This window comes from Pongo pygmaeus, chromosome 8, assembly GCF_028885625.2.
Source record: "Pongo pygmaeus isolate AG05252 chromosome 8, NHGRI_mPonPyg2-v2.0_pri, whole genome shotgun sequence".
NCBI lineage: Eukaryota > Metazoa > Chordata > Mammalia > Primates > Hominidae > Pongo > Pongo pygmaeus.
Genome location: NC_072381.2, coordinates 85,621,871 through 85,644,473, shown reverse-complemented (window position 1 = coordinate 85,644,473; position 22,603 = coordinate 85,621,871). Strand labels below are relative to the sequence as shown.

Below are 22,603 nucleotides of genomic sequence, written 5' to 3'. Positions count from 1 at the left end.
CATTGTAGAAAAAAGGAAGAATGGGGATTTGATGGCAATTATATATCTTCACCAAACACATGTAAGCAAATAAATATAATGGACTATAAATGCTGTACAGACACACTAATACAATAAAAGTTTGTGTTTTATCTTTCCAGAAAGCCATGGAACTCTAAAATTAAACCAGCTTCCTGACAACTCTGCCAAATAAGGAAAATTACAATTGTTCTATACACTAAGATAACTCTAAATAATGACAAAAGAAAATTCTGGCAGCCAGATGCTTTAGGCACATCACAAACATCTTTGAAGATCCATCAGAAGCAATCCTCTGGGAATACTAATTATATAATTTCTTAGCCTTAGGCTTTAAACATTTTAGACCTTTCAATAATTTCAGAAGTAGAAACAAGAAATTTCTATGACTACTGAAGACTGAAATTAAGGAAATGATGCCCCTATCTTATTATTATGAAATAGAGAAGGCCAATCATGATGGTTCACACCTGTAACCCCAGCACCTTGGAAAGCTGAGGCAGGAGGATCATTTGTAGGTCAGGAGTTCAAGACCAGCCTGAGCAACATAGTGAGACTCCCATCTCTACAAATAAAAAAAAAAAAAAAAAAAAAAAAAATTAGCAGGGCATGGTGGCACACACCTGTAGTCCTAGCTACCCAGAAAGGTCACATGGGAGAATGCTTGAGCGCAGAAGTTTGAGGCTACAGTGAGTTATGATTGCACCACTGCACTCCAGCTTGGGAGAGGAGAAATCCAAAGAATTTAGTCTGGGCTATAGCCAAAGAAAATCCCAGAATCAAAACTAAGACAATGATCTTTAATAAGTCCACATAGTCTAGGAGAGGGGTCAGGATTTTTTTTTTCTTTTTTCTTTCTTTCTTTTTTTTTTTTTTGATAAGAGCCAAATAGTAAATACTTTAGCCATAGAGAGATATACACAGCCTCTATCAAATCTACTCCGTTCTGCTGTTGTGGCTTGTGAGCAGCCAGAGACAATACTCAAATAAATGAATGTGATTGTACTCCAATAAAACTTTATTTACAAACACTAAAATTTTAATTTGATATAAATATTATGTCTTGAAGTGTTTCTCATTTTGATATTTTTAAAAATTTGACAAAATTTGGGAACCTATCAGCCTAAGCCACAGAAAGAAAAACAGGTTGTAGGCAGATATGGCTGATTCATGCTACTTCACAATAAAATACATACTCTTATCTTCAATTTAGCATTCTCAGCATTATAAATGCATTATTGCTATGGTTTACATGTTCATGTCCTCTCCAAAATTCATGTTGAAACTTTATCCCCAATGAACAGTATTAAGAGGTAGGGCCTTTAGGAGGTGATTAGGTCATAGGGCTCCACTCTCATAATTGGGATTAGTGTTATAAATGGATAGAGGGAACTAGCCAGGCCCATTTGCTCTTCTGTGCCTTCCACCAAGTCAGGTCACAGTGTTTGTCTGATCCTCAGGATGCAACAAGGCACCATCTTGGAAGCAGAGACTGGGTCCTCACTGGACACTAACTTGCAGGGATCTTGATCTTGGACTCCTACTCTCCAGAACTAATAGATTATTGTTCTTTAAAAAGCCAATCTCAGGTATTTTTTTAGACTAAAACAAATATACATTTCTAGTTTTATCATCAGCTTGTGCCCAGAGGGAAAGAGTTAAGCTGCTGACACTGTAGCTGGCCTTGTAAGCCAGAGAATGTAGCTGCAGGTATAGGGGTAGCAGAGAGGAGCTGCAGAGCCAGAGCAGACAGCCGAGATAAAGGCAGACAGTATGAAAGAGGTGCGATGACAGTGCTGCTGAATAAAACTACATTTCACCTGCCTACAGCCCCCCAAAGTGTTCTTTCAGCTATCTGCCCATCCACCCACTCCCCTCAGACCTCAGCTAGGGTTGAATCTGACCCTGAGAGAGACATTTGGTGTAGTCATGAACCTGACAATTGGCGACGTCTGCAGTATGAAGTGAGTGGATTTTCAGAACCCAAGGCTTTCGTGTCTGCTATGTGGCCACAGCATGAGCTGTGGTACGTGGTGACAGCTGTGCTGTGAGGATGGGCCCCAATCAAAACTTGAAAGGCAATGGATGTGTCTCTTGCAAGTGTGGAGACAGCGCTGACGTACCTGGAAGTGCACAGCACCGAGAAGGAAGCATGCCTTTGCTGGCAGAGTCAGATGGGTGTTTGTGACTATGCTGGGGGAGGTGCATGCCCAGTCCCTGCAGAACGCGGCACAGAGAGGAGGAAGAACCTCTCTTGCAGGCTCACCCCCTGGTCCTTCAGAAAATAGAACATGAGCAGCTGTTGGGCCCCAAGGGTGGGCCAGAGACCCCCTACTGTGGTGGAACACACTTCCTTTGGTGCCTGTGCCCTTGCTGAGTTGCAGGAGTTAAGCAAGTAATGTAGGCAGTGTCTGGGGGAGCCCTCTGCCTGAATACTCCCTCTCTGGAACGAAGGAGCTAACGCATTTCCTGCCCTGCCTCCAAGATTGGGAGAAGGACTTTGCTGCGCAGTGCGGTCCCGCCCAGGTGTTCCAGTTCACAGATTACCTGCTGCAGTCAGATGGAAGTGTAAAGCCTTTTCTGTTTGATGAGAGAAATGGCCCAGGTGCCTGACTTGGTGGGGCACCAGACAACCAAAGGCCGTCTGTGGATTTGGCAATCCATTGGGCCCTGAGCCCAGATAAGTTTCTGGGCAGAGCTGCATTTATTAACTGTTACGAAGACCGGTCAGTAAAAGTAAAATCTGTATCTTTGCATCTTGGCATCAGCTGCTTTGCTGTTCACTTATGCACTGTGTCTGTCTCTCCCATACCTGAAGACATTCTGGGGGTGGATGTTTTGCACAGCTTGGCAGCTGTGCTGTCTGTCATGGACTTAATGGACCACTTAACAACAGAACTGGAGGGTGCCACTGTTTGGTGGACTTGGCCAATGCATCCCTCTCAATCGACATTGCTCCAGAGAGCCAGGAACAGTTTGTCTTCATAGGAGGGTGACAATGGACTTTCACAGTGTTGCCACAGGGCTATGTGTTTAGCCCCACCATATGTTGTAGCCTTGTTTATGATGTTAAATCTGATTCTCTGGAAGATTTGGAAGCGGCAATGCCCCCTTGCCTGGGATTGGATGGTAAGGCTGAGACAGCCTCTCCTGGCAGCCAAGCATGCTACTCAGCAGGCACAAGCCCTATGGGTAGTTAATCAGAGGTGGCCATTTAAGCTAGATGTTCATGCGACCACAAATATTTTTCATTAGGGCCTATAGCAGGACACAGAGCACCTGAGTATGCCAATGGGCTTTTAGTCCCAACGTTGTATGGAAAGGAGCTGAGCTCTGGTATTCCTTAGTAGAGAAGCAGTTAGTAATAGCTGGATGTGTGAGTTCATGGATAACAAAGCCCTGGACTGGGAACACAGTTAGTAACTGCATATACTGCTCTTGAGCTCATAAGAGCATGGAAGGATGGGTTATAGTCATTGTGCGGATGATTTACCCGATAGTGGGAGGGGTGCATTCATGGGTAATGACCCCTCGGACTGGGAAAGCAGTTAGTAACCGCATATGCTGCTCTTTAGACTCATAAGAGTAGGGCAGGATGGATTATAGTCATCATGTGGATGATCTACTCAATAGTGAGATGGGTGTTTTCACGGGTAATGACCCCCCAGAATGGGATGGCACAGACATCTACTTTAGTGGAGCAGGGTGCCTACTTGAAGCAGTGGAGTACGCTTAGTACAAGTCCCTTAGCAGCAGAGTTGCAAGAGGTCTTGGGACCTGTAATCCTAATGCAAGGTAAGACCATAGGGCATAAGGCCTTGGAGCCTGAGGCACCCCTAGACCCTGAGCCTTCACTGTTTAGGGAAGTGTGTCCTTTTTTTACTAATGGGGACCCACATAGGTGGGTCTAGCTGAGGTGCTACTGTTGCCTGGGCTGTTGCAGTCCAACCTAGCACTGATACTATATGGTTTGAAACCAGGTGTCGGCAATGTAGCTAATGAACTGAACTCAGGGCAATGTGAATAGTGATCACCAAGGAGGTGACACCTGCTTGTGTACCCAGATGCTTATGAATCAGGCCTGTGTGCCCAAAGCTTATGTGTCAGGCTTATGTGTCAAGCCTATGTGTATGTATCAGGCCTGCATGCCCAAAGCTTATGTGTCAGACCTGTGTGCCCAAGCCTGTGTATTGGGCCTGTGTGCCTGAAACTTATGTCTCCCTTGGCATAGGGGGTGGAATGTAAGATACGTGGATGTACCTGGTCAAGGAATAGGCCAAGGCGGACATCCAGGCCAGAGTGACTCAGCAAGTTTAGGGTGCAGGCGCACACCTCCACATGTTATGTAACCTGTTTGTGTAAGCTCATACTTGGCTTGGAGCCACTATTGTTTGAAAAGGTGTAACTGCCCTGCTGATGCTGTGCATGGGCTCAACATGGCATGTGTGCTGGTGCCCAGAGAGACAGTAATGCTATTGACCCCTATAAGGGAGAGCTGGTCACCTTGAAGGTGGGCGGGGGGAAGCCAGGAACCAGCTTGTACCCAGAGAGAGTTAAGTTACTGAACTTGTAGCTGGCCTTGTAAACCAGGGAGTATAGCTGCAGGCATGGGGGGCAGAAGAAGCCACAAAGCCAGCTGCTGAGAGGAGCTGCAGAGCTGGAGCAGACAGCTGAGATAAAGGTGGACAGTGTGAGACAGCTGCTGATGAGAGAGCTACTGAATAAAACTACGTTTCACCTGCCTATGATGCCCGAAGTTTTCTTTCAGCTATCTGCTCATCCACTCACTCCCCTTGGACCTCAGCTGGGCCTGGAATCTGACCCTAAGCATGACATTTGGCATAATTGTGAACCTGACAAAGGGATTAGATTTTTCAAAGCATTACAAAAAAACTTGAAATTCCAACCAACATAATATTCTTCTTTTTAACCCTCATGTGTCTGTCTTAAATCAGTCACAATAAATCCAAGTGCTTAGTGTGCTCAAAAGATCTTAACTCTTTTCCTCAGATGATTTGCACAATTAACTAATCCATCAGAAGCTTAGAAACCATTGTACATGAAAGTAATATTTATTCTAGTGATGTGTAGTATAAGTGACATTTTCCTAAAACTTTTTAAAACTATTTTCAGTTTTAAAAATAAGCAATGTTTGACACTTCTCAAAAGAAGACATTTATGCAGCCAAAAAACACATGAAAAAATGCTCACCATCACTGGCCATCAGAGAAATGCAAATCAAAACCACAATGAGATACCATCTCACACCAGTTAGAATGGCAATCATTAAAAAGTCAGGAAACAACAGGTGCTGGAGAGGATGTGGAGAAATAGGAACACTTTTACACTGTTGGTGGGACTGTAAACTAGTTCAACCCTTGTGGAAGTCAGTGTGGCAATTCCTCAGGGATCTAGAACTAGAAATTCCATTTGACCCAGCCATCCCATTACTGGGTATATACCCAAAGGACTATAAATCATGCTGCTATAAAGACACATGCACACGTATGTTTATTGCGGCATTATTCACAATAGCAAAGACTTGGAACCAAGCCAAATGTCCAACAATGATAGACTGGATTAAGAAAATGTGGCACATATACACCATGGAATACTATGCAGCCATACAAAATGAGTTCATGTCCTTTGTAGGGACATGGATGAAACTGGAAGTCATCATTCTCAGTAAACTATCGCAAGAACAAAAAACCAAACACCGCATATTCTCACTCATAGGTGGGAATTGAACAATGAGAACACATGGACACAGGAAGGGGAACATCACACTTCAGGGACTGTTGTGGGTTGGGGGGAGGGGGGAGGGATAGCATTGGGAGATATACCTAATGCTAGATGACAAGTTGGTGGGTGCAGCGCACCAGCATGGCACATGTATACATATGTAACTTACCTGCACATTGCGCACATGTACCATAGAGCCTAAAGTATAATAATAATAATAATAACAACAATAACAAAGAATATTAAATTAAACCTAAAATAAAAACAAAGAAGAAAATAATAAAGATATAAATGGAAATCAATGAAATGAAAAACAAACAGTGGAAATAAATCAATAAAACAAACAAACAAAAAAAAATAAGTAATGTTATTACTGTCACTGACAGTGAGCAATGAAATGCGAAAACTCAGAAATAGAATGAAAGGGCCTTTTGTTTTGTTTTTACATTGCAAAACATGACCAGTTGTGTATCCAAATGATTTTTACATTGTGTTCAGCTCTCTGAAGCAGCACAATGACACTTCAGCTCTATTTTATAAGATAAAATACCAGATTAGATAGAAGTGAAAATGTATTCATAACACAGAAATACACAATTCCATGGCCATTTCCTAGGATTCCCCTTAAGACAAAGCAATTACCATGTGAAAGCACTTATTCATGTCCTAGCTCTGTGCTGATACCCGGAGTCTTGCTAGAACAGTGAGGAAGTGATAATAGAAGGAAGATACTAAAGACCATAGAAGGAACCAGAGATTCTGAAGAACAATTTCAATATGATTTTTTTCAGTTTAAATTTTTCCTTTTTTCCTGCCTAATCTTGTTCCAAAACATAGGTCCCCATTTCCATAGTAACTGCAAGTCCTTTAAGATTTGCCATGAACATCAACTCCGGTAGAAAACAAGCTCTGTATTTTTTCCATCTTTCCTCAACTACTTACCTGTGCCTTTTGCCCCTTTGTCTAGGGACTGTTCAGAAAGCAAATTCAAGTTTCCAGCAAGGTCCCTACAGGTAAAAAATCATCCCTGGTGGTTCTGTTGCAGGACTTTTCTTTAGTTCAGCTAAAGATGGGGTTCTTTGTGCCATGGCCATGAAAATTTAGCCTTACAGACAATTTCAGTGGTGAGAAAGACAGGATTTTATTGGGTGAAAAGGAAGAAAAGGGAGAAACAGGGACTCTCACAAGGCCAGAGTCCCTGCTAGAGCTCTTTCTGACTAGCCATTGAATCCCAGGTTCTACACAGGAAAACGAGGGGCCAGGCTCCTTCCTGCTTCAAAGGACACGAACTTCCTGAGGCTCCACCCCAGAGTACTGGTGAATTGGAGTTTTCCCAGGAACATCCTCCAACCTGGCTGTTACAGTTCTGTCATATATGTTACTTCTAGCTCACAAAATGTGGCTTTGTGGGGGAATGCTTGACAACAGATTATCAGATTTCTGTCAACTTCATTTAAAAACTTTTATAGAAATTTTACATTGACTCAAAATTCAAATGTGATGTCACAAAATTCCTCTTGGTGTATTACAGTAGGTAGCTAATTAGATATGAGCAAGGCAATATAAAAACCCCCTCCCACTGCCCCTTCCACAAACAGAAATGTCAGGTGACGATCAGGTGATGGTCAAGTGGTTGTTAACTGTCTAGCTAAAATAATAATTGTTCGCAGCTGGCACCAGGGAAAGGTAGCCCCCCCAAAAAGATAGGAAAAATCCAAAGTTGGTGATCAGTAGCTTCCCAGTCAGACTTCAGGAGTTGGGTGAGTGGGCTCACGCATGCACACTAAGAGGCAAAATGGCGGAATTTAACTGATAAATAAATTCCTAGAGACATTTGGCTGGTAAGAGAAGAACACCTCAAGTGAGTTTGTGTACAACTCCAGTAAACACACTCTGCACGCTTCCCTCCCAAGTGCTAGCAGAGGCCACTGCACATGTGAACAGCCCACCCCAAGGGAAGATTCAGGGGGGAAGAAACACAAAATGGCAGAAGTATGCCAATGTATAAAACCCCAAGTCAAAACGTCAAACTGCAATCTTGATCTCTCAAATTGCCTGCCTGCTCCTCTTCCATGTGTACTTTATTTTCTTTTCATTCCTGCTGTTGACAAAAAGAGTCAAACTCTGTACAGTACATGAAGATATTGATTCTGAGCCAAATATGAGTGACCATGGCCCATGACACAGCCCTCAGGAGGTCCTGAGAACTTGTGCCCAAGGTGGTCAGGGTACAACTTGGTTTTATACATTTTAGGGAGGCATGAGGCATCAATTAAATACATTTGAGAAATACATTGGTTTGGTCCAGAAAGGCAGGACAATTCAAAGCAGGGACTTCCAGGTAATAGGTAAATTTAAACATTGTCTGGTTGACAATTCGTCAAATTTGTCTAAAGACCCAGGATCAATAGAAAGGACATTTTCAGGTTAAGATAAAAGATTGTGGAGAACAAGGTTCTTTTGAAGTCTCATAGTCGCTGCCCTTAGAGAAAATAGATGGTAAATATTTCCTATTCAGATCTTTAAAAGGTGCTAGGCTCTCAGTTAATTTCTTCATGATTGGGAGGGCCCAGAAGAAAAAGATCTAGCTATGATTAATAGAGATTCTTTACAGATGCAAAATTTTCCCCACAAATGACGGCTTTGCAGGGCCATTTCAGTATATGGCAAAGAAACATGTTTTGAGGTAAAATATTTTGATTTTCTTTTTTTGTTACATAATGTGGAGTCAGATTGGAAAGTAAGTCACAATATATAGGGTTAAATAAAAACCATCTGATGATAGTTTATGGTTTGTAGGGCACGACTACCCAAACCCCTAGATAAGAACTTGGGCAATATAAGAAAAATCAGAATTTAGTCTTCACTGCTATAAAGCTTTCTAATAAACTTTTACTTCTGCTCTAAAACTTGCCTCTGCCTCTTTTTCTGCCTTATGCCCCTCAGTCAAATTCTTTTTTCTGAGGAGGCAAGAACTGAGGTGGCTGCAGACCTCTATGGCTTCGGCATCAGTAACAAGTGCACAGGAGACAGGCTAGTTTGGGAACTGTAAAACTCATGTGGTATGTCACCTGTGGGTGCTGTTTATCAGTTAGGCACCGCAGGGTCATGTTACAAGGTGGCATAATTTAAGGTTAATTTGGCAATAGTATCTACATGTGTATAAAACTCTGAGACAAGGAAAGCATTTAATAATTTGTTATTATGTGACAATATTGGTCCTTAAGCTTTTAAATTTGTAGCAAAATATTTTATCAATATTAAGGAAGTATAGACTTTGTATTTTTTTAGGTAAACTATTATAGAATATTATAGAATAGTTTTTTTTTCATTTACAGAAAAGTTTTGAAGATAGGAAGGAATGTTCCCATATATCCAGCTTCCTCTATTATAGCATCTTATATTACTATAGTACATGTGTCAAAACTAATGAACCAATATTGATATATTATTATCTAAACTCCATAGCTTATCCAGATTTCCTTAGTTTTTAACCTCTTTTTTCCGTCCCAGGATCCATCCAAGATACCACACAAAGGTTACTTGTTGTGTCTTCTTAAGCTCTTTCTGACTCTGACATTCTGTGGCAGGCAAGATTTTCCATTAGCAGCCAGAGCAGCCAGTTTCCAAAAACCCTTCACTACAATTCTGATGAATGCATACGTTAAACGCTGAAGAACTGGATAAACTGGTGCCTGAGTACAAGGGCTGAAATGTGAAAATAAACCCATTAACACCCCACATAGGTTTTCTCAGACCCTAAAGTCTGATCGAATAATAAAAGCAGGGCCAGGCGCTGTGGCTCACACCTGTAATTCTAGCACTTTGGGAAGCCGAGGTAGGTGAATCACCTGAGGTCAGGAGTTCGAGACCAGCTTGGCCAACATGGTGAAAGCCTGTCCCTACTAAAAATACAAAAATTAGTTGGGAGTGGTGGAGGGCACTTGTAATTCCAGCTACTTGGGAGGCTGAAGTAGGAGAATTGCTTGAACTGGGGAGGCAGAGGTTGCGGTGAGCAGAGATCACACTCCAGCCTTGGTGACAACAGTGAAACTCCATCTCAAAAAAAAAGAAAAGAAAAAGAATAATAAAAGCATTCTTACACATACACCTAGTACAAGGGCCCACTTACAATTAAGAAACTTTCCAAGGCTCTAGAGGAAGCTTTCCAAACCCTAGACCTTAGTTAAATATTAGATACAGAATGAATGAAACACTCTCACTTTAGGTGCACTGCCACAGGTAGGCATAGAGCTTAAAATGTATATATATACTGGAGAAAAACATAACTTTGAGTTGGTCTGGTGAGTTACTCTGATCTTCTCCCTGTAATCAGCTGCAGAAATAAACTCCCTTCTTTTTCAATCTGTCTGCATGTTGTTATTGGACCAAGAGAACAAGCAGCCCAAGCTAGTTCGCCTGGGAACAGTTTCCTCAGCCTTTCCTTGTTTTTCATGATCTTGATAGTTTTGAAGAGTGATGGTCAGATATTTTGTAGGATATTTTATCCCTCAACTGAAGATTTGTCTGAAGTTTTTCTTATTATTACATCGGGGTTATGGATTTTTTGAAGGAAGACCACAGAACTGGTGTCAGTCTCATTATATCTTAAGAAGGACACATGTTGTCTTAACCTTAATCACCTAGCTGATGTATTAACAGAATTTGTCAGCTTTTTCCACTATAAAACTATAGCCCACCCTTGTGATCATCCTACAAAAGCAGGAGAAAATCCTGCCAAATTTGTTTTGAAGAACAGACTGATAACACACATGCCTAGATGTTATGGAACATTTTATTACATACTTGAGGTTTCCATGGAAAACTTCAAGCAAGATCAAAATGGATTGAGAGAGCAACAAAAGGAGACTGGCTATCTGGGGTTTTTACTGTGTTTAGGGGTGAGGTCAAAATCAGGTCCAGTAGTAGGGGCTTGCATGGTTTGAAATCTCTGCCTGCAGCAAAGAACGGAGCACCCAGGCTTTCTTCTCAGATGGCCCAAGTGTGAGATTCAAGTGAAAGAGGAAGGGATGAGGCCTAAAATCTGTAAACAGTCAAACATCAAAAAAATGGTTTTAGACTCCTCATCACATCCCCCTTCCATACTGTAATTTGGAAGAAAGTAATTCTATGCAGCTCACACTTAAGAGGTAAAAGTATCCACTTCTTTGATGGAAGTTGTGGGAGATCATCTACATAAATTATTTGAAATTCTTCTGCACAGGAGACATGTCTATTTATTTATCCAAACATTTATTTATATAAGCTCAGATCCATGAGTATTTATTCATGGATCATGGTTATTTCTACTTTGGTTTATAATCTAATGCAACAATATTAATTTTTTTGGCTAAAGCTGTTCCAGTTTTGGCCATTTGGAGCTCTTTAACTCGGCTACCTTGTCTCTTTGACATACCCCCATAGGCCTTGTTTTTTTTCTTTATCTTTTAAGCACTTTCTTTTTCTGTGTCACTATAATTATGCTCTAGACTCATCATATATATTCCCTGCCCAGCCCTAAAGCCAGCCAATTTTACAGGGAGTTCTAGTGCCTTTTATTGGGGTGTGGAAATAGAAACCAAGATTTAAATAGGTATTATTTATTTTTAATCATAAATTCACTGAAGATGAAACAAGCTCCACAGGGCTTTGTTAGTGGAAAAAAGAGCCTCTTGTTATGAAGTGGGAAAATTAATATTCCAAATGATGAGAGTGAAACCAGTTCAGAGGAAATGAAGACCACAAGATTTCTTTCTGGTTACTTTGCCATATGACCTCTCATATACTGAGTTGAGTTTTATAGTCATAATCAACGGTAAAGTACAACACTACACTGTATTATCTGTAGAAATGTACTGGCTAATAAACCAACACAACCTTCAAAGTCTAAGTGGCATTTACGAGCAAAACAAAGAAATTTGTTTAGAGCAAAGCAAATATTTGAAAGAAATAATAAGGAATTAAAAAGACAGAAGTAAATATTCAATATTTCAGATATAAACACAGTGACTTACAGGCTTTTCATGAAGTATCAACTGTATAAAAGTTGCTGAAATCTTTGTGGAAAACTATCAAATATACTTTCTTGGATATTTTTTAATGAATCATAACAGGGTAGCTCAGATACAACTTTACAGTGATACCATATATATCTAGGAAGTGGTTAATGATATGGAACATAAATGCATAGAACGAATAAAGTGAGAATTTTTCATGGCAACTTGATGAAAGCACAAATATCATTAATAGGGAAACTTGTTCAGTGTGTGTTATATTTTTACAGAATAGTGATATGGAAAATTATGTTATGAAGCTTAATTTACAACAAACCAACCAATTCTGAAATGTGTTGAACTATGAAGGATTACAGTGTTAACAAACATAATTTGAAATTTAAGAGTGGATAAGAGTGTGTTTTGATTTCAGGACTTTATTATATTAAATTATATATTATTATTATATATAATAATATACATATTAAATGTATTTAATTTCAGGATTTTATTATATTAAAATGAAAATAAAGAGTTCTTTGTTCTTTGGAAGACCTCTAGGAAAGAAAGGAAGTTCATAAATATTGATTCTTACAAATAAAACTACTTGAAAATGAAATCGAAAAACTAAACTCAGGTTTAATGGTCTCTGATGGAATGCTGGAGGTTAGAGCTCGTGCTAAAATGTAAATCAATACACTGTTTCCTTTGTGTAGAAAAAATTTACTAAGAAAAATAACATGTGAGTTAAATTCAACAATGTGCTAAGCGATGTAGTGAAAAATGTGATATACTAAAGAACAATTAAAAGCTCAATTTGAGATATGACACTACTATTTCAATACGTGGAAATTTATCACAAACAGTGGTTATTGCACATTTAGTTAATTATCAATGTGAAAAATTCTGTCGTAAAATTTTTAAGAACAGAAGAAACTCTTACAAGTTAAAGAGGTGAGTTAGATATCCAAACAGATTAACATAACAGTTTAAATTTTATTTTCCATTAAAAGAAGGCTCATATATGAAATACATGGATTCAGAATTAACTTATTTCTTTAAATGAGTAATTTAAGTTATAACTGTGTAGAATGAATGATTGGAACTGCTTACTGAAAAATGATTGAAGATGAAACTTGAAAATACAGAATTATTAAGTAGAATAAGCCAGACACAGAAAGAAAAACATTGCATAGTATCATTTTTCTCACTATTTTTAACATTTGTAGATCAAAGTAGCCAATATGTAGGATAAACAAGTCTAGAGACAATGTGCAACATGAGAACTTAAGTTTACAAAATTGTATTGTGTTAGGGATTTTAAAAAAAATATATTGTAGCTGCTCTTGTCACAAAAGTGTAACTATGTGAGATGACAGGGATGTTTACCTGCTTCACTATAGAAACCATTTTACTAATATATGTATTCCATAATATCGTGTTGTAAAACTCACATATACACAATTTATTTCAAAGAAGAAAAATACTCATTTTTTCCCTTCATTTCGAATACATTTTTAAAATGATTAACTTGAGGTTGCTAATATTGCCTTTAATATCTGTTCACATTCCTATTGAGATGCTTTGGAAAGACTGCATTCTCTATTGTGAGTACTAATAAAACAATCCTACAAAATTCATCTATTTTGTTCCCCTTAAAATAGTATTATTATCAATCCAACCTAGCTAAATAAGATGGCAAGCAAGAAGCAAATTTACTTGTCACATTAAAAACTTATATACTGACACATACAGTGTTTGCTTAAAGTTTCTCCATAAGTTTTTATGTGGCCTCTGCATTTCATCCATAATTTTGTTGTTAAATTACAATTACAGAAGGACAAAAATAAGTTACGGGTTTAATAGTAATTTTCTATATTAACCACCAATACACACATTTTCTATGAACAGTGTGAATATATTTGAATTATTTTATTTTTTCCTATTAATGATTGTTTTGCCTATATTTATTGAAATAGATGTCATGTTGTTTAGTGTCAAATTTGAAAGGACTTGTATTTTGTATATCGTTTTCTTTCTTCTAAAAATTTATTTTTATTGTAGTTTTACAAAAGTCTTAAAAAGGTAAAATTAAAAATGATCCCTTACCCACGATAATTTTGAATATCTAGTCTAGAATTTCTTAGTCTTTCTCCATCATTGGCCTTGAGCTGGGGAGGTATAGTAAGCAGTCTCTGCAATAACCCCCTAATTATCCCTGTGTCCTGCTATTCACACCCTTTTGTCATCATCTTCTCTGAGTATGGGCTGCACTCATTGATCCGTTCTAACATACAGAATATTGTAGACGGGATAGAATTTCACTCCCGAGATTTGCTAATATTGTGGCTTCCTATTGAGATGTGCTAATATTGGACTCTTTTAGCTCTTTGCTGCTGGCTCTGAGGGAAGCCAACTGCCATGTCCATCACTGATGTGAGGTACTCTTAAGCCTACCAATGGTCATGTGAGTTAGCTCAGAAGGAGATCTATTGAAGTTGGAAGTATCAAACATTTTGGGCCCTTTTTTTATGGTAGATGATTAGAACTGCTCTCCTCTACTGCTAAGTATACCAAAACAACAATCTCCTTATACTATGTTATTTGTACTTTCAATTCCTTATTTTCTTATTTAAACAGGAAAGATCTCATTACCTTTATTGGTGATAATGACTATCTTCTTACATAATTTACAAATGGCAAAGGGATACAGCAGGCATAAAAATATCCTTAAGATAAATTAGAAGAATATTTCTAAAATGTTATTTTTTGGGAAAAACAAGACATTGTTTTTATAACTTTAAAAAATATAAAAGATGAAATTTCAAAGTTAGAAAAAAATGTTTTCTTGTTATACTCTACTATCTTTAACAGAAATTCATCTGCTAATCAGTTTTACGCATTCTGAATTTATATGAGTCAATTTTTAGGAAGGGAGATGAGGCCTATTATTCTTATTCCATTATAAAAAGATAGAGACAAAGGGAAGAATAAAAATATAAGACTTTTTGGAGTTTAAGACAAAAATATTTGATATGGGAATAATTGAAATATTAACACTGTAATTTTTTAAAGTACATGAAAACTTCCTTATTTCTTAAATAATGATTAGACAATTGGACGAATATTGGAATAACTTAAGCACTCAAGGGATTTCTAAATAGTGTACCTCTTATTCTTCTTATGAGTTTTTCATAAAATTATAGTTTTAATTAACTCAGACATATTTTGAAATCAATTGTATTATAAGATATACTCTATTTGTTTTCAAATTTGTATATATTTTTTAGATTATCAACATTGCAAACTACTTACTTTAGTAATGTTTTTTATAGTGAACCTTTTTTGAATTTGACTTTAATTTCTCAATATGTCAGCAAAAGTGATACATTAGGATTTGACGGTTCTTAGAGAGCATTCTCTCTTTTATAAGAGCAGGCTTTTCTCTAGTTAGAACTTATTTGTTAAGCTTCCAAAATTAGCTTACTCTTTGCCATTAGAACTATGTCAAAATTCTCGATTATTTTTATAGTTATCCAATGTGTATTGAAGAAAGAGAATTATTTCAAGTTGCTATTAGTCTAATTTTTCTAGACTTAAATGTAGTTCAAGAAAAACCAGTTTGAATAATGGCAGAGTTAAGGACAGAATATTCCTGTGTACTCAGGCGTGAATCAAAATCTACATGTCAATTACATTTCCTTTTTCTGTTGCTGCATCTGACTTCTCCATCATGCATGTTATAAATATAAGAATATGGTCTAAATTCTTTTATTTTCAAATATTTATTTTCATTCTGAGCCACTCCAAGTAACTTCAAAAAATATTTTTCCTGATTGCTTCAGATTACATGCATCTATGCCTTCTTAACTTCAGTATTACTACATTGAATCCATGCAATTCAAGAGGAAGAATATTATACTACATTTATGTATTAGTTTATCCTTTCATTTAACTAACACTTTTTGAGTGCTAATCCATATTCCTTAAAATGATAATACTTGTCCCACAAGGGATTTGGAAATGGATAAATCAGTGATAGGTAGAGTTTATTTTTTAATTTTAATTTCCAAATGAGTCTTCCAAGATAGTTTTCTAATCCTGATAAAACACAAACTTGATAGTTGCCAGGGTTTGAATATGTCCCCTCAAAAAAGTATACAATGAAAATGTAATTCCCAATGCAACAGTATTAGCAGGTGGGGCTTAATCAGTACTGAATAGGCTAAGAGGGCAGAGTGAATGGATTAATGCTGTTATCATGAAAGTGAGTTTGTTATTGCTGGGGTGTCCCCCTTTTGTATCTCTCTTACCGTCCACCAGGAGGTGACACAGTAAGAAGGTCCTCACCAGATGCCTGTACCTAGATCTGAAACTTCCCAGCCTCCAGAACTATAAGCCAATAAATGTGTTTGTTATAAATCACCCAGTCACAGATATTTTGTTATAACCTCATAATACAGAATAAGACAATAGTCAAATACTAATTCATAAATATCTACTAGTTATCTGACACTGTGCTTAATGATGAAAAATAGTCTATTTGGGAATATTCTAGTGCTCTTGGTATGCAGAAAAATTAAAATACATGAAATAACAAAAATAATACAAGGTGTAATTTTAGGATCTTAAAATACTTTTTTGCCAGAGTTTGAGCCAACAGTTAGAGGTTTTTTTATTAATCCTCTGTGAAACATCAATATGGCAAGAGATCACAGAATAAAAAACTCAGTAGAAGAGTTGGTTCATGTATTTTAAAGGTCAGGTGGGTCTTTCAAGATTGGATTCCTAATCCTGATAAAATGTGAACTCAGGAAAGCCTTTCTACTTTGAAACCTAGAAAGACCAGGAATTTGATCCTTAATATTGTTTTAATTTCTGTGAAATGTATAATGAAAAAAATTGAGGTTAGACACTTTAGATAAAATATATAAAGATCATTAAGTGGTACTATGAGTCTCCAAAAGTCTTTCAAAAATGCCTGCCAGTCAATACAAAAGGATTTTTTCTTTCCCTGAAATCCATGATTCTAGCAGCTTTTCAATTTTGGTTTGGTTCCTGATTGAAAAAGAAGAAACAAAATTCTTAATAGTTTTCAGAGATATATAATATTAAATATAGTTAGGTAAACAATAATTTATTATCCCTTTTGATAGACATGTATAATTGCTTTCTCTCTCTCTCTCTCTCACACACACACACACACACACACATACACCCCCATAGGGAGTTTTTGAAATTGATTGTTCATTGGTTGATTTAATATGGGGCTTGTGGATATTTCTATAAAGATGAAAATTAGGAAAACACAGTTATCCTTAGGTATTCATGAGGGATTGGTTCCAGGACTGCCTGGAAATAATATAGAATGTGAGATTTTCTAAATGACTGCGTTTCTCAAATCATTGTTATGATAGCAAAAGAAAGGAAGACTGTTACGCAAGAACATTCTAAAGGTGACCTTAAATCAAAAGTTTCCCCCCTTTCTGATTTACAGAAATACCTGTAGAATGTGCTGGTAATGCAACATCCTGAGATAAAAGAAGGACTAACCAGAAGATCCTCTGAATTTGTTCCAATCCTCTCCATAGAACAAAAGGTCCTTCAGTGTTTAAACCAATGTGTCATGTTGCCCCTGAGGTATATAAGCTGGGTTGTGCTGCCTTTGGGGGGTCCCTTAGCTGTGGTGCAAGTAGGAAATTTACAAACAAGACTCCATCAATTTCAGGCTGCTTTTCTGAGCTTTGGGGGAGTAGCTCTCAATGATTTCTAGGTTTATATTGTCCCTGGCTGCCTATCTGTGAGACATCTGCTTCAAATAAGTTGTGTATATGACTTGAATTCTGTCTCACTGGTCCGAAACAAGATGGCAATGAGTGCAATAAACTTGCTTCACATTTATGGGATAAAAGAGATTCAATGCCGTTCCCAAACCTGTATAAGATGTTGAACTTAATGGCACATGAACAGTGATTATTTGTACATTTTACTTCTAATCTGAAATAATACATATTTTGAGAAAATAATAGCCTGAATGATTCTCTTTTCTCTCAAATTCCTGCCACAACCCAACCACTCAAGTGATTTTTACAATTAGTAGAGAATAGGAATGCCTCTGGGACCTTGAGGAGTTAGTGTGGGAGGGGTAGGTTGAAAGCATTTTTGCTTAGGGCAAGCCTAAGACTTCAGACTTTGGGTAGGAGTTTGTCTTTCCATGGAGCTCTGCAGTTGCCTGGGAGAGACCCAGAATAGAAGAGGGTTGATGGCAAGCCTTTTTTCCATAGAAACCCCTTCAGAGCAGAAATGTATAGTGCCCTGGTCAGATTGTTGTGCCCAGGAATAACACAGAGAGAGGGTTGAGTGTCAATCTGAGGTTGTCAAATCATCTGTACTTGATAAATTAGAAGTTTCCCTCACCAAAAGGAAAATCTCCAGCATGCTGTTTCAGTCATTGCTAGTTCACTACAGTATTTTCATCACTAGTCTGTCCTCTATTACTAGAGATAACTCAGCAGTCTAAATTGCACAGATGTTCAATCCTATACCTGCTGATATAAGCAGGCAAAGATAGGTCACAAATTACATAAAGGGCACAGTAGGTTGAGGCATAAAGACTGGGCCAAACAAATTATTGCTCTTGCCAAATACTTCAAATAAGGACACCCTGGTCAATTGTGTATAAATGAAGCAATAGTTCAACATTTAGGAAGAAATAACTGGCTCTCAAAGGTGAAGGTCAGAACAGATATGGTATTTATAAAGGTGAATAATTAAAGATGAGCCTCTATATTTCAAAACATACCTAAGTAACCATTCCCAATATCCTGCATGGAGAAATTGGACTTAAAATGTGGGAGTTTACCTAGTCCCATAGGTATGTGAAACTAGGTTAAGACAAAATCAAGGATAAAGAGAACAGAAATGGTACTTGGTGTACTCATACTATGAAATAGATAAATTTGTTAATTTTCCCCTTTAAAGACTTTTTTTCCTCTGTGTACATAAGAACAAATATATATACAAATTTAATAGAATATTACCATTGAGATGATTATTTCATTACTGATATGGTTTGGCTGTCTAGCCACCCAAATCTCAACTTGAGTTGTATCTCCCAGAATTCCTATGTGTTGTGGGAGGTACCCAGTGGGAAGTAGTTGAATCATGGGGGCTGGTCTTTCCCATGCTATTCTAATGATAGTGAACAAGTCTCACACGATCTAATGGGTTTATCAGGGTTTTCCACTTTTGCATCTTCTTTATTTTCTCTTGCCACTGCCATGTAAGTACCTTTTGCCTCCTGCCATGATTCTGAGGCCCCACCAGCCGTGTGGAACTGTTAAGTCCAATTGAACCTCTTCCCAGTCTCAGGTATGTCTTTATCAGCAATGTGAAAAATGGACTAATACAATAAATTGGTACCAGGAGTGGGGTGTTGCTGGAAAAATACCCAAAAATGTGGAAGTGACTTTGGAACTGGGTAACAGGCAGAGGATGAAACAGTTTGGAGGGCTCAGGAGAATGTGGGAAAGTTTGGAACTTCCCAGAGATCTGTTGATGACTTTGGTCAAAAGCGTGAAAGTAATATGGACAATAAAGTCCAGGCTGAGGTGGTCTCAAATAGAGATGAAGAACTTGTTGGGAACTGGGGCAAAGGTGACTCTTGTTAGGTTTTAGCAAAGAGATTGGCAGCATTTTGCCCCTGCCCTAGAGATCTGTGGAACTTTGAGTTTGAGAGAGATGATTTAGTTGTATCTGGCAGAAGATATTTATAAGCAGCAAAGCATTCAAGAAGTGATGTGGGTGTTGTTAAAGGCATCCGGTTGTATAAGGGCAACAGAGCATAAAAATTTGGAAAATTTGCAGCCTGACAACGTCATAGAAAAGAAAACCCCATTTTCTGAAGAGAAATTCAAGCCACCTGCAGAGATTTGCATAAGTATTGAGGAGCTGAATGTTAATCCCCAAGACAACAGGGAACATGTCTCCAGGGCATGTCAGTGGTCTTCACAGCAGCCCCTCCCATCACAGGCCCAGTGGCCTGGGAGAAAGTGGTTTTGTGGGCTGTGCCCAGGGTTCCCATGCTCTGTGCAGCCTAGGGACTTGGTGCCCTGTGTTCCAGCCACTGAAAGGGGACAATGTAGAGCTTGGGCCATGGCTTCAGAGGGTGCAAGCCTCAAGCCTTGGCAGCTTCTATGTGGTGTTGAGGTGCGAGTGCCTGCAAAGTCAAAAATCAGGGTTTGGGAACCTCTGTCTAGATTTCAGAGTATGTATGGAAATGCCTGGATGCCCAGGCAGAAGTTTGCTGCAAGGGTGGGCACTCATGGAGAACCTCTGCTAGGACTGTGCAGAAAGGAAATGTTGGGTAGGAGCCCCCATACAGAGTCCTTACCTAGTGGAGCTGTGAGAAGAAGGCCACCATCCTCCAGAACCCAGAATGGTAGATCCACTGACAACTTGCACCATTTGCCCGGAAAAGCCACAGACACTCAATACCAGCCCATGAAAGCAGCTGAGAGGGAGGCTATACCCTGCAAAGCCACAGGGGCGGAGCTGCCCAAGACCATGGGAACCCACCTCTTGAATCAGCATGACCTGGATGTGAGACATGGAGTCAAAGGAGATCATTTTGCAACTTTAAGATTTGACTGCCCACTGGATTTCAGACTTGCATGGGTCCTGTAGCCCCGTTGTTATGGCCAATTTCTCACATTTGTAATGGCTGTATTTACCCAGTGCCTGTACCACCATTGTATCTAGAAAGTAAATATCTTGCTTTTGATTTTACAGGCTTATAGGTAGAAGAGACTTGCCTTGTCTCAGATAAGACTTTTGACTGTACACTTTGAGTTAATACTGAAATAATTTAAGACTCTGGGGGACTGTTGGGAAGGCATTATTGGTTTTGAAATGTGAGGACATGAGATTTGAGAGGGGCCAGAGGTGGAATGATATGGTTTGGCTGTGTACCCACCCAAATCCCAACTTGAAATGTATCTCCCAGAATTCCCACATGTTGTCGGGGGGACTCAGTGGGAAGTAATTGAATCATGGGGGCCTGGCTTTCCCATGCTATTCTTGTGATAGTGAATAAGTCTCACAAGATCTGATGAGTTTATCAGGGGTTTCTGCTTTTGTTTCTTTTTCATTTTCTCTTGACGTCACCATGTAAGAAGTGCCTTTTGCCTCCTGCTGTGATTCTGAGGCCTACCAAGCCATGTGGAAGTTTGAGTCCAATTAAACCTTTTTTTCTTCCCAGTCTCAGGTATATCTTTATCAGCAGCATGAAAATGAACTAATACAGTCACATTTTAGGTAATGAAAAGGAAAAAAAAAAAGAGCATGTGGATAAGGGTGAAATATTGCTTCTCCAAAGCAATTATTAAGACAAAAATATCTTTTCCATATTTTAGTTAGAACTAATAATCATAATAAAATAAGTTTAGGCATATATACTATATAACTGAATAATATTGATGAGTAAAAACAGAATTGAAAGATACAGTTATTCATGTCCTTAAGCCTGTATTTTAAAGTGACAACTCCAAAGACCAAAGAATGGAAAGCAGAATTGTAGAATAGAATGGCAATATGAATAACAGGGCTTACCTATTTTTTCAAGTTACCTAGTTCTTTCATGAATTAAAATGGACTGAAGGGTACTTAAAATGTATACTTCTCTGAAAAGAAAGTAGCTACTTTCAACACAGCATACCAAAGGAGTACTAAATATGGATTAAGGAAATATAAAAAAGATTAAACAAATAATTAATTACATTCCTGGTAATTTTTACTACTTTTACCTTTAAATAAGTATAAATATTTACTTTTTTAAATATAAATTTTAATAAATTTATTCAGGTTGAAGATAACTTGAAAACAGGCCTGGAAAATATTAAAAATAGTAATTATTGATGAAATTATAATGAAATAGCATACTTATTAATGGCATTTGTAATAACCTTGTCACTGAGAACAAAATAGAACAGTTTAAATTGTAAATAAGAAAATATAAAGAATTTTATTTATAAAGATAATACTATTAAGCTAATTTTTTAAGGGAACATTTCTGAAGCTGACAAGTAAAATAGGAAAGCAATAGGATTAAATATACTTACATATCTTAACATTTTTATGATCAAAATAAACTTTCTGTATTTTAAGCACATGTCAAAAAATCGCTGTTATCTGTTTCAAATCCTATACCTAATATCTTAGGGAATGTATTTTGCTACTCCAGCAACTTGAAGGTGCAATTACTGAATAATAATTTTTGTAACATATGAGACTTCCTGGAACATTTTGAAAGGCTGACATGCAATAATATCCTGAAACTGTAAATTATGTTAGTTACAGTGAAAAACCAAGCTTTGTCAGCACATATTTATTGGTATTTATCCTGGTGAAAAAGAATTGTTTCAAAGTTTTTTTCAAAATGAACACCAGGTATAATAAAACCTATTCAAATAGACGAATGATACTAATAGATTAAAATATATCTAGAGGCAGAAGAAAGGCTTGTGGTTACTAAAAAGATAGAAAAAGGTACAAAGTCATGTTTTTTTTTCACTTAAAACACATAAACTGATTTTGAAAAATATGTAGAAGAGAAAATGCTAAAATATATTAATGTAAAGAAAATATTTGTGTTCACAGTTGGCCTTATGCTTATATATACTTAGAAATCACAGATGAATGCATCCAACACTACTCTTCATCTGACCACCAATTTCTCTCAAAACAACTTCCCTATTTACCCAATTAGTAATACATAAACCACATAATATTCAGTACTTTGTGTTGAACACCAATAGACTCACCCTAAAATACACAATTATCTGAGTTGATAG

At 37.8% G+C, this 22,603-nt stretch overlaps 1 long non-coding RNA gene across 2 annotated transcripts in view; it reads left to right on the top strand.

The window, feature by feature from the left end:
- LOC134740168 (uncharacterized) overlaps nucleotides 1–22,603 on the top strand; it is a 239,331-nt gene that overhangs the window by 49,047 nt on the left and 167,681 nt on the right. Inside the window, exon 3 of one of the 2 annotated variants that reach the window (XR_010127436.1) lies at nucleotides 141–4,535. The exons of the other annotated variant lie outside the window; for it this stretch is intronic. This is a non-coding gene — a long non-coding RNA (uncharacterized LOC134740168). Of the gene's footprint in view, nucleotides 1–140; nucleotides 4,536–22,603 lie in introns of those variants that run through there. 2 annotated transcript variants of the gene reach the window in all.